This window comes from Delphinapterus leucas, chromosome 14 (genome assembly GCF_059928025.1).
Source record: "Delphinapterus leucas isolate spDelLeu-1000000601 "Yukka" chromosome 14, BTC_Dleu_Yukka2, whole genome shotgun sequence".
NCBI lineage: Eukaryota > Metazoa > Chordata > Mammalia > Artiodactyla > Monodontidae > Delphinapterus > Delphinapterus leucas.
In genome coordinates this window covers 46200336-46214853 of record NC_143142.1, presented here as the reverse complement: position 1 = coordinate 46214853, position 14518 = coordinate 46200336, and positions in this window count along the sequence as shown.

Below are 14518 nucleotides of genomic sequence, written 5' to 3'. Positions count from 1 at the left end.
TGTTCACGCAGCCAACCCCAGTCCTCTCCCTGGGATCCGACCTCTGAAGCCCAAGCCTCAGCTCCCAGCCCCGCCCACCCCGGCAGGTGAGCAGACAAGTCTCTCGGGCTGGTGAGTGCCGGTCGGCACCGATCCTCTGTGCGGGAATCTCTCCGCTTTGCCCTCCCCACCCCTCTTGCTGCGCTCTCCTCCACGGCTCCGAAGCTTTCCCCCCTCTGCCACCCGCAGTCTCCACCCGCGAAGGGGCTTCTAGTGTGTGGAAACCTTTCCTCCTTCACGGCTCCTCCCACTGGTGCAGGTCCCGTCCCTATTCTTTCGTCTCTGTTTATTCTTTTTTCTTTTGCCCTACCCAGGTACGTGGGGAGTTTCTTGCCTTTTGGGAGGTCTGAGGTCTTCAGCCAGCGTTCAGTAGGTGTTCTGTAGGAGCAGTCCCACATGCAGATGTATCTGTGGGGAGGAAGGTGATCTCCACTTCCTACTCCTCTGCTATCTTGAAGGTCCCATGGCAGCATCTTTTACAGTAAACTCCAGCCAATAGAGGACAACCACTGTCCGTCTCAAAGATGCCAGTATCCCTGCACCAGTGCATTCCTTATTTCCTTATTTAAGTAATGTCATCTAGGCCTTCTCAAGAACATAATCAGATGGGTTCTACCATCTCACATAATACGTTTATTAAAATATTAAAATATTCACACCTCCCAAACCATCTAACCCCCGAGCTTCAACATTGCCACTTCATTTACATGTCCAAATTCCAAGGAATATTTTCAGCAGCATATTAGGAATGGCTCCAAGTTTTCTTGCTGACATTAAATCCTTAGTTACAAAGAATGTTCTCATATCAAGTAATTCTTCCTTAACCAGCTTTATATTCTACCCTCTAAAGCCTAACACCAAATCCTACCTGTGTTCTCAGAGTTCCTGGCAGTACGAACAGACAAGCTCTTTCAGTTCCTTTGGTGTATAAACTATTTCTCTCCAGAGCAGAGATTGTATTTCTCCATAAAGCTTCATGAGACCTGTGATACTTAATCTTACGTGTCAACTTGGCTAGGCTACGGTGTCAGTCTGACAAACAACAGTCTAGATGTTGTTGTGAAGGTATATTTTAGTTGTAAATTGTCAGTAGACTTTAAGCAAAGCACATTACCCTCCACAATATGGGTTAACCTCATCTGGTCAATTGAAGGCCTTAAGAGCAAAGACAAAATTTCCCTGAAATGGAAGGAATTCTCCTCAAGACTGCAACATAAAAAACCCCTCCTGTTTCTAGACTGTTCTTCTGCAGAATTTGGACTCAAGACAACATGAACCCTTACCTAAATTTGCAGTTTGCTGGCCTGCCCTATAGATTTCAAAATTGGCAGACTCCACAATCACCTGGGCCAATTCCTTAAAATAAATCTGTTTTTCTCTTTCAATCTGCAGACACACACACACATTATTGGGTACATATTTTTTCTGTTGGTTCAGATTCTCTGAAGAACTCTAACACCAGACCCAACTTTGATTATAGGTCTGCAGGCAATGAGAAGAGAATGGGTAGATTTTGAAAGAGAATGCTTGTTCCCAGGAAGGAATATTCATCTTAAAGTTTTGTCTTCTAAGGCTACTTCCAATTGTCTTGGCTTGGGTTGTCCCAGAAGCAGAGCCTGAGGTAACATAGAGCCTTGAGTGCATGTTGTTTATTTGGGGAGCAACTCCAGGGAGACAGAGTAAAGGGCAGGGGAGAGAAAAATGGGGGAGGGAAGAGCCAATACACGGGTACATTACTTAGTTGGTCACCACCGTAGGTGACTTGCGCTCAGTCCCATGTCAACATCTGAGAAGCCTTATGAAACATCCCCCAGAACTTTCTGGCCAGAGAATGAAAGGGAGAATTACTTATCCACTGGTTTGCATCCCCCATTGTTCAAGATTGTGCTTCGTTTTGTGCATACAGGGGTGCCATGTGTATTTAGTACTCCCATAATGAACCTTGAAGCTTGTCACTCAGAACCACTTGAGGGGTAAAATAATAAACTCAAACATTCTTTTCTCTGACCATAACCAATCTTCTGGAATTCAACCCTCTCACTTTCTTTTATTTTACCAGCTTTCCAACTCCTAATCTTTGATTCTTACATTTTGTCCCATTCACAGTGCTCTACTGGTTTCAAGTAGGTTCAAATCCTATCTCCACCACTTGCTAGCTCTCTGACCTTAAACTCTCCAGGCCTCAGTTTTCTTGTCTATAAAATGGGATAATAACAGTACCAACTTTATATAGTTGTTATGAGCATGGTTTGAGATAATGCACATAGAGCATTTGACAGTGTCTGATACATAGAAACCAGTCAATAAATGATAGCTGTTATGACTATGATGGTAATTATAATAACGATGCCAGCTCAGGTACTACAGTTCATCACTTCATTTACTCTCTTTCCTTTTGACCCTTGGGTTTCTGTTGGTCCTGACCAATAAACTTCAAACTTGAATTTATGGTCTCTTCATCTCAGTTGAACTGTTCAAGCATAATTACCAAGAAAGGAAGATTAGGGCCCATACCTTATTCATGTTCCCAAGCTTTAGCTAGAGTAACTCTACCATTTTTCTACACAGTGGTTATTACAAAGGCTTACCATTTGCCACTGACTTCCATTGCTATCTCACTGTTTTTGGAGTGATGTCTTTGCTTATTCTGAGCAGAAATATAAATCAAGACAAGGAATACCTCAAAACCATTCTCTATGGCATCTTTATCCATTCTCTCCTCCTTTCCTTGTATCTCAGAAGACACTGCATCATTATCTAAATCTAAGAATTCAACATTTGTCCTTGCTTCATTGATCAACAAACCTATTGTTACCTAGACGTGCAGGTCAGCACGTGAGACCCTGCCCCCAAAGAGCTCTGTAACCGACTGACTACCTGGCTTTTGATCTTTGCTCTGCCACTTTCTAGTAGTGTAACATCTGGGGAGTCATTTGACTCCTGGATGTCTCAGCTTAACCTCAGTTAAAATGGAAAATAATAATACTTATCACATTTGGTGGTTGCGAGGATAAGCTGATGTCTATAAAGTGCTCAGAACAGGACCTAGAACATTATAAGAGTTTTATTGGAAATAGCTGTTGTTCTTCTTGATGTAGCGGATACATCTGTTCAGAGTGTTAATGGGAGGCAAAGCAAAAGGGAGGGATCCCGTCTCCCCGCCTTCTGGCATCCTGAGCTAGGAGATTAGATCCTCTCTCCCAGGGATTTGATATTTGAGCAAGGGAAGCAAAGGCTAAGAAGATATTCCTGGCTGTATCAGGGGCTAACCCTATAAGGGCAGCAATGTCGTATCCTGTCACTGCAGGTGACATCCTAGGTAGAAGCGTCCTGTGACAGGGCCTTCACTGTGTTTTCTTATGGTGAAGTCTCCTTGGCGCCTCCCACTTTTCTGAGCATGGTTCATCAGCTTTTGTGTTGATTCTGTGATGTATCTCTTATCACTTCATTAAACTCCTTGTCTGTGATGTTAACTCATGTTTATTCCTCTTGTCTGGAGCCAGGAATCCTGACAACTTAGTGACCACTGCTGAATCTTAAAACTTTCTCTTCCCTGGGAAAGGCATCTTTCCTTTATTCCTACCTGAATGCTCCTCAGATTCACATTTCCTTGATTTTTTGTCCAAATTTTTGACTCTATATGTTCTCTGTTCCCTTTTGTATTTTCTTTTTTTCTCATTCAGTCAGTACACTTCCTCTGATTGAGCTCATCCATTTCAGGGTCTTCGAACTACTTCAGTTTTAATGTAAATGGTTCCTACATCTATCTTTCCACTTAAGCCTTCAGTCCTAAATTCCAAATGCAATTTTTGACTTCCAACTTAGGATATGACCTGGATAGACTGACTATAACATCTTCCACACCTGAATCAGCTCATGTCCCTGTACTCTCTCAGTAAGTAATACATAAGCCAAAACAATGCAACAATCATCTTTGACTCTTCCCTTTCCTCCTGTTCTCTTCTCCTGTTGCTAACTGCTTTATTTGTGATCTCTCTTCATTAGAATGAACAAGTGCAAGCAGTTCTAAACTTGTACCTTTCTAAATGCAAATCTATTTGTCCCCTGCTCAACAGTTTCAGACAGTTCTCTGTTTTCCTCATGTCACACAAAGTAATTCTAGTCAAATTATTTCAGTTCAAAACTAATCTACTCAAGGACCGTTTTGGACACCTCACTATGAGGTATGAAGTACCAGAAATGTAAAGACACATACAAATGGTTCCTTACTCTTAGAGAGCCCAAATTCTACTGGGAGAGATAAATGCAATGCATGGGACACATCTAATGTTCCACTTGAGATCTCTCAGCCTCACCCAGATCTGTTTCTCTCCCAGATCTGCATGGTTCCTGGTTGACTTAACACAGACACACAGAGAGCCTCTTGCCATTTCCCTTCCATATCGTCATCACACAGGTTTGGAGTGACAGTAAGTCCTGAATAAATTATTGTTCAGAAAATGTCATCTTAATTTTATAATATTTAAAACACACTGGCATTAATTGTAAGCAAAACTTGAATAAGAACAACTCCATGTTGTGCATGGAGGGTAATTGGGGATTTATAACATATTGTTATATTGTTTTTAACAGACTTCTAGCTTAGGAGGCATCATTTTAAAGGAAATTCTCTCAACAAATCCAGCAGCTACTTTATTAGAATGATTACATTAAATAAATATCCTAAGAATATTGTTTGACTCTATTTATTAATATTGTTGACTCTATTTAGTTTCAGTAAGCTGAAACTAAAGTTTAATATTTAATATCCTCAGTAAAATAAAGTCAAATGATTTTTATTAAAATGTTCTCTCTCATATAAATGAAGAGGTAAAAAAAATGAAAACAAAAGTAGAAACTGCAACCGTGTATCAGGATGCTGTTTGCTGTGAAATGTACTTACTTTTTAAGATCATCTATGAATATTTGATAAAGACATCAAAATGTCTTGACCATTTTACTTGAGTACTAACAATTCAAATAATGCAAGACATTTTTGTCTATATTTATTGGCTTGGTGGTTGATTTTTGAAATCTTTTATTGTTAGACAAATTTATAAAGTGTTATGCACTTTGTATTTACAAGTGTTATGCAGATAATACAGAGAGTTCTCATATATCCTGTACCTAGCTTTCCCTTACAGTAACAGCTAACAAAACTATAGAACCATTATCAAAACTAAGAACTTTATCTTGGTACAATAATATTAACTAGATTACAGAATTCATGGGGGTGGTTTCCACCAGTTTCTTTACTAGTGTCCCTTTTCTGTTCCAGGATCCAATTTAAGAAACAATGTTTCATTTAGTTGTCTTACCACCTGATTCCTCCAATCTGTAACAGTTCCTCAGTCTTCCTTCCTCTTTCATTGCCTTAACATTTTGAGGAATACCTGTCAACTATATTTTAGAATGTTCCTCAATTTAAGTTTATCTGCTATTTTCTCATGATTAGACTGAGGTTCTGCATTTTTTGAAGGATGCCACAGAGGTGATATTCCTTTCTCAGTATATTGTATCAAGAAGCTACATGGGGGCTTCCCTGGTGACGCTGTAGTTGAGAGTCTGCCTGCCGATGCAGGGGACACGGGTTTGAGGCCTGGTCTGGGAATATCCCACATGCCGCGGAGTAACTAAGCCCGTGCGCTACAACTACTGAGCCTGCGCGTCTGGAGCCTGTGCTCCGCAACAAAAGAGGCCGCGATAGTGAGAGGCCCGTGCACCGCGATGAAGAGTGGCCCCCGCTTGCCGCAACTAGAGAAAGCCCTCGCACAGAAATGAAGACCCAACACAGCCATAAATAAATAAATAAAATTTTTTTAAGAAAAGAAGCTACATGGAGCGGATATATATTATTGATGATGTTAATCTTGGTTGTTGTGTGATTAAGGTGGTCTCTGCTAGGATTCTTTATTATAAAGTCATAATTTTTCTTTTTTAAAAAAACTTTCATCCACACGTTTTAGCATCCATGGGTGGATCTTGCCTGTGGCAGTTACTATTGTAATAATTGAAAAGTGATTTTCTATTTCCTTCTTTCCCTCCACATTTATTAATAGGAGTTCATCTGTAAAACAAGAATTGTCTATTTACCCCCATTTATATATTTGTCCAGTTATTTATATCAGTATGGGCTTGTAATATTTATTTTATTCTTTGGGTTGTCGTCCAATAATGTGATTATTTTGTTGCTTGGGCTGTTCTAAGGTTGGCCTTTGGGAGCTCTTTCAGGTTGGCTCCTATGCCGCTTTGACTTGCCACCATCCCATTTTCTTTTCTAAACATTTCCTTACCTTCAGCATCTTGAGATCTGATATCTGACATTGACATCTCTGCTCATCTTGAATTTTTCCTGCCCAGACCTGCAATCAATTAGTTTTCTAGGATTTCTGGATCTTTTCATTAGAAATTTAGAAATCAAGATCTAGGCACTGGGTGTGCTCATTACTATTGGGTCATCAAGTTTACAGAAAAAAAACCAGAGGCATACAAAAGAGATGAAACTGACAAAGGAAATTCCCATGATAATATTGAAGAGAAGTCTCAGGATATCAACTGTGCTGAAGGCCTAAAACTCTGCAAGGCCAGCTTGGGGCAGGATGGAGGTATTCAGGAAGAATGCCTGCGAGATATAAATAGAACTGAGCTACTACTTGGTATGTCTGAGCTCGTTGGTAGTCATAATAATGTGGAATTGAACATTAATTTAGTCAAAGTTTATGAAGGAAGTTGGCTGGGAGGTAGAGAATTGTGGATGGTGGGGGGGGATGTAAGAGGTAAACATATTTTCTATAGCAGAAAGTCAATAAATAATAGTCTAAATTTGGAAAATAATTTCTGTATAAGCACATTATTTAGCAATGTGGTGGCAAATAGCAGAAGAAATAGTTTTAAAAGTTGAATGTAGTTACTTTTAAGGAGTAAGAATTGGGATTTGGGAGGAGAAAGGCAATAAACTATTATATTTTTAGCCAGTATATTTGAATTTACATACTTTCTTGTTATAAATAAAAAATTAAATTTAAAATAGGGAAAAAAACATACCCACAAAAATTACAATGGATAAAGATTTATGGAACTGCCTCTGTTCTAGGTGAAATAAATTTTAAAAGACCCACACCTAGAAATATATTGGCAGAATTTTTCTACTTCAGGAACAAAATGCACCCTAAAAGAGTACAGGCAGAAATATAAGAATTAGCAGAAAATGAAACAAAATAAGTTTTAGGGAAAATAAACTAAAATGTGACCAAGAATATTATACCCTAACAAATTGTCTGCCTTGTGTGAAATCAATGGAAATTCAATTTCGAATATTTCCAAATTCACAAAACATGTACCTAGGCTGAAAAAAAATTATTTTTATATTTAATCCAGTTGACAGCAAATTTCACAGATTAAACGACTTATTTGCAGAGAAGTGTTTTAACTCAAAGTGCACAAGTGTAAGAGGCACACCTACCGTTTAAATTCTGACTAAACGACTAAATGGCTAAATGACTTTACCTATTATGCTAAATGGGAGCATTATTCCAGGAGCTTGGCCATACTTCCTCTCCTTCTTCTTTCTTTTTCTTCTCTTTATCTCTCTCTTTTTCCTGCTTGAAATAAATTTTTTGAACTCTGTAACAGATTTTTGGGCAAGGAATTCCAAACTCAGAATACAAAAGCCTGTTAATTTTTCCTAAAAGGAGGAGAGAAACAATCTAATCATTATATACTTATTTTTTTCCCCCCAGGGAAACCACAGCAGCCTGGAAAGGGACAAAATCTGTGTGCTGGACACTGTTGGATTCTGAGGATATGATGATGAACAAGACTGTTGGGGCCCTGCCCTAATGAAGGGCATATTCTAATGGGGAAGATAGACAAAGAGACAAAAAGAAAAATAAGTAAAATACAATGTTGATTTGTAATAACTGCTAAGAAGGAAACAAAGAAGGGTCTGGCAGAGAAAATAATGGGGACCGTGGGATCTGCTTTAAATTAGATGGCCAGGAGAAGTTCTCTGAAAGGAAGATTTAAACTGATTCTTGATAAAGGAGGATGAGCTAGCTGGTGAGGGGGCATTCCACACAGAGAGATGGGGCACGGCCAAGTCAAGACAAGAATGACTACTGAAGTGTGTGGTCTTATGGGGACAAATTAATTTCTCAATACTTAATCCTGTTATTTTTATTCAAAATTTATTTTGTTCCCTCCACGTGGGAGGCATAATTCTAGCCACTGGGAATAAACAGTCCCTGAATAGAAAGAATTTATCATCCAGGGAGGAAAACTTGCCAGTCAACTGGAGATGGCTAATCAGGGTAAAGAGGCTTTATATGAGAAACACACCTAATACCAATTCAGGTGGGGGTAACAGAGCCAGGAAAGGTTTGTTACCTTTCCTGGTAACCAACGTCTAAGCAGACACCTGGACATAAGGGGAGTTATATATAACTAACAGGGCATGAAAGCACAGAGGGTGTAATTGTCCTTTTTCATTGGATTGAAAGAGTTGAATAAATGACTTCAACATTGTTATGATTGAATTGTGTTCCCCCCATATTCATATGTTGAGGTCCTGCCCCCCAGTACCTCAGAATGTGACCTTATTTGGAAACAGGGTCATTGCATATGCCATTAGTTAAGATGAGGTTATTATGATGGACCCTAATCTAATATGACTGGTATCCTTATAAAAAGGGGAAATTTGGACACATATAAAGGGAAGATAATGTGAAGAGGCATAGGGAAAAGACAGTCATCTATAAGTCAAGGAGAGAGGACTGGAACAGATCCTTCCATCAGAAAAAAACACCTTGCTGACATCTTGTGAACAATGAAATAGTAGATTTCTGTTGTTTAAGTCATCCAGTTTGTGATATTTTGTTACAGCAGCCCTAGCAAACTAATACAAACATAAACTAGGAAATACCTACATTATTGTATTAAATGAAAGGAATATACAGAAATGAATACACAGAATGTATATACATGCATTTATAACTCGGCAATGGATCCTAAAAAAACACACACACAAACAAAAATGCTACTCTCTTGGGAGAAAATATTTGCAAAAGATATATCTGATGAAGGACTGTAAGCATTTTTAGGGCATAATTATTCTCCCCTACAAATTTTGATTTTCTCACATTCTCAAGCAGTGTGATAGACACATAACAGATATTTATTAAAAAATAGGGAACGTATTCTAATTCACACTATCTGAGGACCTGGCAAAATATTGGGCCAATTCCAATCTGAATCCAAACTCTGCGAATTAAGTCAGGGAGTTCCTAAAGTCAGCACTTTCTAGACTCACTCTCCCTAAATTATTCCATGGCAGGAGAATTGTATGTTACCAATTGACTGCAGAAGCACCTATGATGCAATAATAATTTGAGCCCAGTGGCTAACTGAGGCTATTTCATAAAGGGTGTATGCTTTAAAGGGTGTAGTTTCTTTTGCTTAATGTTAATCACTCTTAGTCCATTTACATAAAGGAAACCTCGGTTAACACAAATTTAAAGTGTAGATGTGTATTTTTAATGTAGTTTAGTCCAAAAACATTCATGAGTTACTATCTTCCCTTTCTCCATCCCTTTACTATTTTATACATTATATGAGTTAAAAGTTCTTATATATTCTATTAATGAAAATAACACCACCAGGGCTTCAGCAAAACAGACCATAATGTGCTTTCCTTTCAGAATAATGGTAAAATGGGACTTCCCTGGCGGTCCAGTGGTTAAACCTCCATGCTTCCACTGCAGGGGGCACGGGTTTGATCCCTGGTTGGGAAACTAATATCCTGCATGTCGCGTGGCCCCCTCCCCCCAAAAAAGGTAAAATAGCAAAAGAGTCAGCACAACAGTCTAGGCTAAGTTGAGGTAAACCTGAACTTTTTCACTGTACCTGAGACCTCTGATCTGTCTCAGGAGAAGCACAGCGTGCAGCCATGCACATCTTCAAAGTACAGGCAAACATTCTCAGAAATATTCTAGTTCGAATTTGTATAGGGAAACTTTTATCAAAAGACAAAACAATTTACAAAGTGTTTCTCTATTCAAACAGGAGAACTTGTTTTGTTTGATCATGTAGAGCAGTTTGTTTCCCATTCTCATTTTTCTAATTATCTTCCATATAAAAGAAAGAGCAGCAGTTCACAGCAACCATTGTAATGACCAGCAATCGAATCCCTCATCTTCACCCTTTGACCGTCGAACAGCAGCAGGACCACTGAGATGACAGTCTGTTTGTTCAATTAAACTTAAGTAAGAACAAATTCTTAGGGGCATTTCATGAAACACTATACAGAAATCTGATCAATAGATATTTATTTTTGTTATATCCAAAACAAGCTGCAGGAACCTTGGGGAATGGGTTTTATTTTTAGTTCAAGAGCAAAGAAATTACAAATGGTTCCTCTGAGTATGTATCACATTTGCTATAGATGACAACACATATTTCAATCTAGCCAACAAATCAATTTATAAACCTCTGGGTGAGTTTATGGTTGTTACTTCAGAAAATATCAGTAGTTTCTCAGGGGAGATTAGCATTTCAATAGACTTATAAGGCGAAAATACTTTTGCACAATCATTAGATTCAATCACGAAGTTATGAAAGGCTAGAAGCTAAGTGTAACAACCTTCTCAACTCAAGAAGCTCCATTGAAGAAAGAGTTTTAGTTATTAACTTGTTTGGTTTATTCCAAAATGTGCCAAATTTCCTTACAGTTCCAAATATGTGTCAATATATTAAAAGAGCATATACATAATTAAAAAATACAATTGCTTGGCAGTTGTGAAAACTGCTAGACATCATCACTAGACAAGTAATTCAGATTAAAATTATAATGTTTTACTGATTAAAATAGCAGGATTTTTAATGAAATGATAACGTTTGGTCCTGTCTAGGATATTTATATTCATTGTAAGAATGTACATTGGTACTCTGCTTTTGTGATGCAAATTGGCTTTATATACCAAAAGCTATTAAGTTCCATTAAATCATTTGACCTAGAACTTTTACTTGTGGGACTCTGTCTCAAAAAGATACTCCTGAATCTAGAGAAGATGGTCTTTATAACGATGAAAAATTGGCAACAACTTAAATACCCAATATTATGGAGAGGATAAATCAACTGTAAATCATTTATCTGAATAAGTTTAATACAGTTTCTAGCAAATCCATTTAGGGCTTGTCATGACATAAGACAAATATTTGTTTTATATTATTAAGGGGACAATGCATGCTACACAATTATATTTATAGCACAGTATAAAAATGTTAAAAGTTCTATACACAGAAACTAGACTGGAAGATATACCCTGGAAAATTACCTTTAGATCATAGGTGAAGTTTCCTCTCCTCATTTTCTATCTTAACAAAGTTTAGATAGGGGATACGTACTCTTACATTTAAAAATATGATTTTAATATGTAATATAAATAATTGACAGTAAAATTTCACCTTCATTTTTAAAAAAACACTTTTTAAACATTTAACTTTGAAGGCCACCAAAGAAATTAATAATTAGAGGAAATATCAGGAAGTAAATAAAAATCTAAAATATTCATTGTGTTTATTTCACCAGGATTTCAATCCTGATCGTATCATATGAAGTACTTTAACTAATTTTCAAAACCGATAGTAGACTGTAAGCTCCATGAGGGCAGAGATAATGTTTTCTTCAGATTCCAATCAACAGCACCATTAGTAGTGCTTAGAATATAAAAGGTGTTAATGATTGATGCATTACTGACCAGCTTATTGAGGTGACAATAAAGAAAAGGTCAGTTTACTGGGCTTCGTTTAATTTGCTTGTCTAGCCTCCTTTTTCTGTAAGTAGCTGACAGTTGTTTCGGAGCAAGGCCTCCTCACGGCTTTTTGCCCACGTGGTCTGGCCATCCCTTGACTTTAGCCTTGTTGGACAAGATTCTCCAGTGAGATTGTGTTTTGCTCCAGCTATTAAAAATGAGACATTGCGCTTCCCTGATGGCACAGTGGTTGAGAGTCCGCCTGCCGATGCAGGGGACACGGGTTCGTGTCCCGGTCCAGGAAGATCCCACATGCCGTGGAGCGGCTGGGCCTGTGAGCCATGGCTGCTGAGCCTGCGCGACTGGAGCCTGTGCTCCGCAACGGGAGAGGCCACAACAGTGAGAGGCCCGCGTACCGCAAAAAAAAAAAAAAAAAAAAAAGAGACATGCTCTTTCAACTATGCATTACTGAACAGTTGAATGTAATCTTGGAGCTTCTGGTGACCATCTTTGTCTCTGCACTGAGAAAACTGAATGATAATGAAACCAACACAAAGAAAGGCAGAACTAAGAGATAGAGAGGACCAGTATCTTGGTGACATCATTTGATAACTTGGCTTGAGCTATGCCTGAATCTAGGAGATCCCAGGACTTTCCAATTACATGACCTAACAAATCCCTTTATCCTCAACAATTTTGTTTTGTTTTGTTGTTTCTCTTAAGCCAATTTGAGTTTGGTGTGTGTGCTGAATAGAGTTCTAAATTATACGGATATTTATGCTGACATTTCATAAGTCTGCCAACAATTTTGATAATAATGGGAAGTAGTCATTTTATGTAAAATTAGTCAGTATTCTATGTAAACAGCCTTAAGAAATCATTGCTAGTAATCGTCAATACCTATGAGTTGCTTCTAAGTTTTAATAACCTTTTACCCAGAAAAAAGTCCATGAGTTCATTGGAATTGAAGGGATTTTCCCCGAGAATTAAACTCCTGAGACCCAGATGTCTTCTATAGTTGACTTCTTTTTAATTTGTTCATACACTTCTAATCTTCTATTTTAAGACCACACACCCTATTTTACCCCTGTAGTTTCTGTTATCTTCAGCCATGTAAACTTAACCCAAAATGCCTTGTTAGGCTTTATTAATGTATAAAGCATTGCTACCAGTCCAAAGTCTGTTAGAAAAAATTGGATCACCTAACAGATAATAATTTTATGAGTAAGAGGTTATTTTGAGGCCTTGAATTTATTCATAACCAGTAATTTCTGCAAGTTAGCTATGAATAAATATCTTTTATGAAATTTGTCACTGTATTTCTATAAGACACATTCTTTGAAATTTATAGAAAGGCTTATATTCTTGACACCTCTTAAGCTAAAAGCTAAAGAACTACAATGGTCAGGTGGGTCTTTAGACTTAAGTCTTTCACTCACGTCCCCTGAATTGGAAGGCGGATTCTTAACCACTGGACCATCAGGGAAGTCCCTAATTAAAGTGATTTTATTTTCACTTCATTGAGAAATCAAATTCCAATGCAGATTCAAAGTAAATATTTATTGGTGGTTGTACCTTTGGCAATAATATATTACAAGACATCATCTAATTCTTTTTCCAGAACATTTTATTTCCCAAGCCTTCTTGGCCTCTAATTCCAAAGAAGCAATTATATTATTATTTCCATTTCTACATTCACAGTCAAATAAGCAAAAGTAAATCTTCCATTTTTCCTTTCTCAGCAGCATGGGGATTGAACTGTACCTTTTCTTTTCAGTTAAACATGAGGTAGAAATGTAAGTAACAAGAGCAGGAAGAGTAATTTCAAGTATAAACATTTACAAAGTAAGTAGTCAAACAGCCATTTTACTTGACTACAGTGATGCTCACAAAAGAGACCAGATGCTCACAGTATTCTAGGATGATTGACTGTAATCAAGAGGTATAGGTTATAACTGCTTCTGAATACATTTCACTGGCCTCAAACAGGCTTATTGCTCAATAAGACAGAATTCTCACATACTCAGTCATCATTTTCTGCTCATTTTTAATATATTGATATACATTTATTGTCAAAATAGCATGAGAGAGTGAAAAGAGTAGCATTTTGGTGGCAGTCAGACCTGGGCTCAAACATTTACTTCTCCATCATCTCTGGATTATTTCTCAAGTTTTCATTATCTGAAATTTCTCAAATTTCTCAAGTTTTCATTATTTGAAAGGAGCCCTGGGATGTTTGGGAGGATTCAGTGAAATGTCTGTCATGGTTTCTGATTCTTAACAGTGGCTCATTAAATAGGAATTTTATTATTTATTTGTTTATTCATTCATTTATTCATTGGCCACATCACGTGGCTTGTGGGGATCTTAGTTACCCGACCAGGGATTGAACTCACATCCTTGGCAGTGAAAGTGTGGAGCCCTAACCACTGGACCGCCAGGGAATTCCCTAAATATGAATTTTAGTTCCCTTTCTATAACCCAAATTAAGCAATTACCATTTGAAAATATCTACCCTCCTTTCCTAAGTTCCATCACTGCTGTTGTGTGAGACTGATATTGAACTCATTGAGTTGTGATAAGAGAAACGATTCTGAAGTCTCCATTGCAAGGGTCATTAGTGTTTACAAAACTTAGCTCGATGGAATAATGTACTTTTACACTAGGATATCCTGCATGTAATGTACAAGTAATTTGGATGAATGGAGTGATTTTAAAAAGAGTTGGTCTTA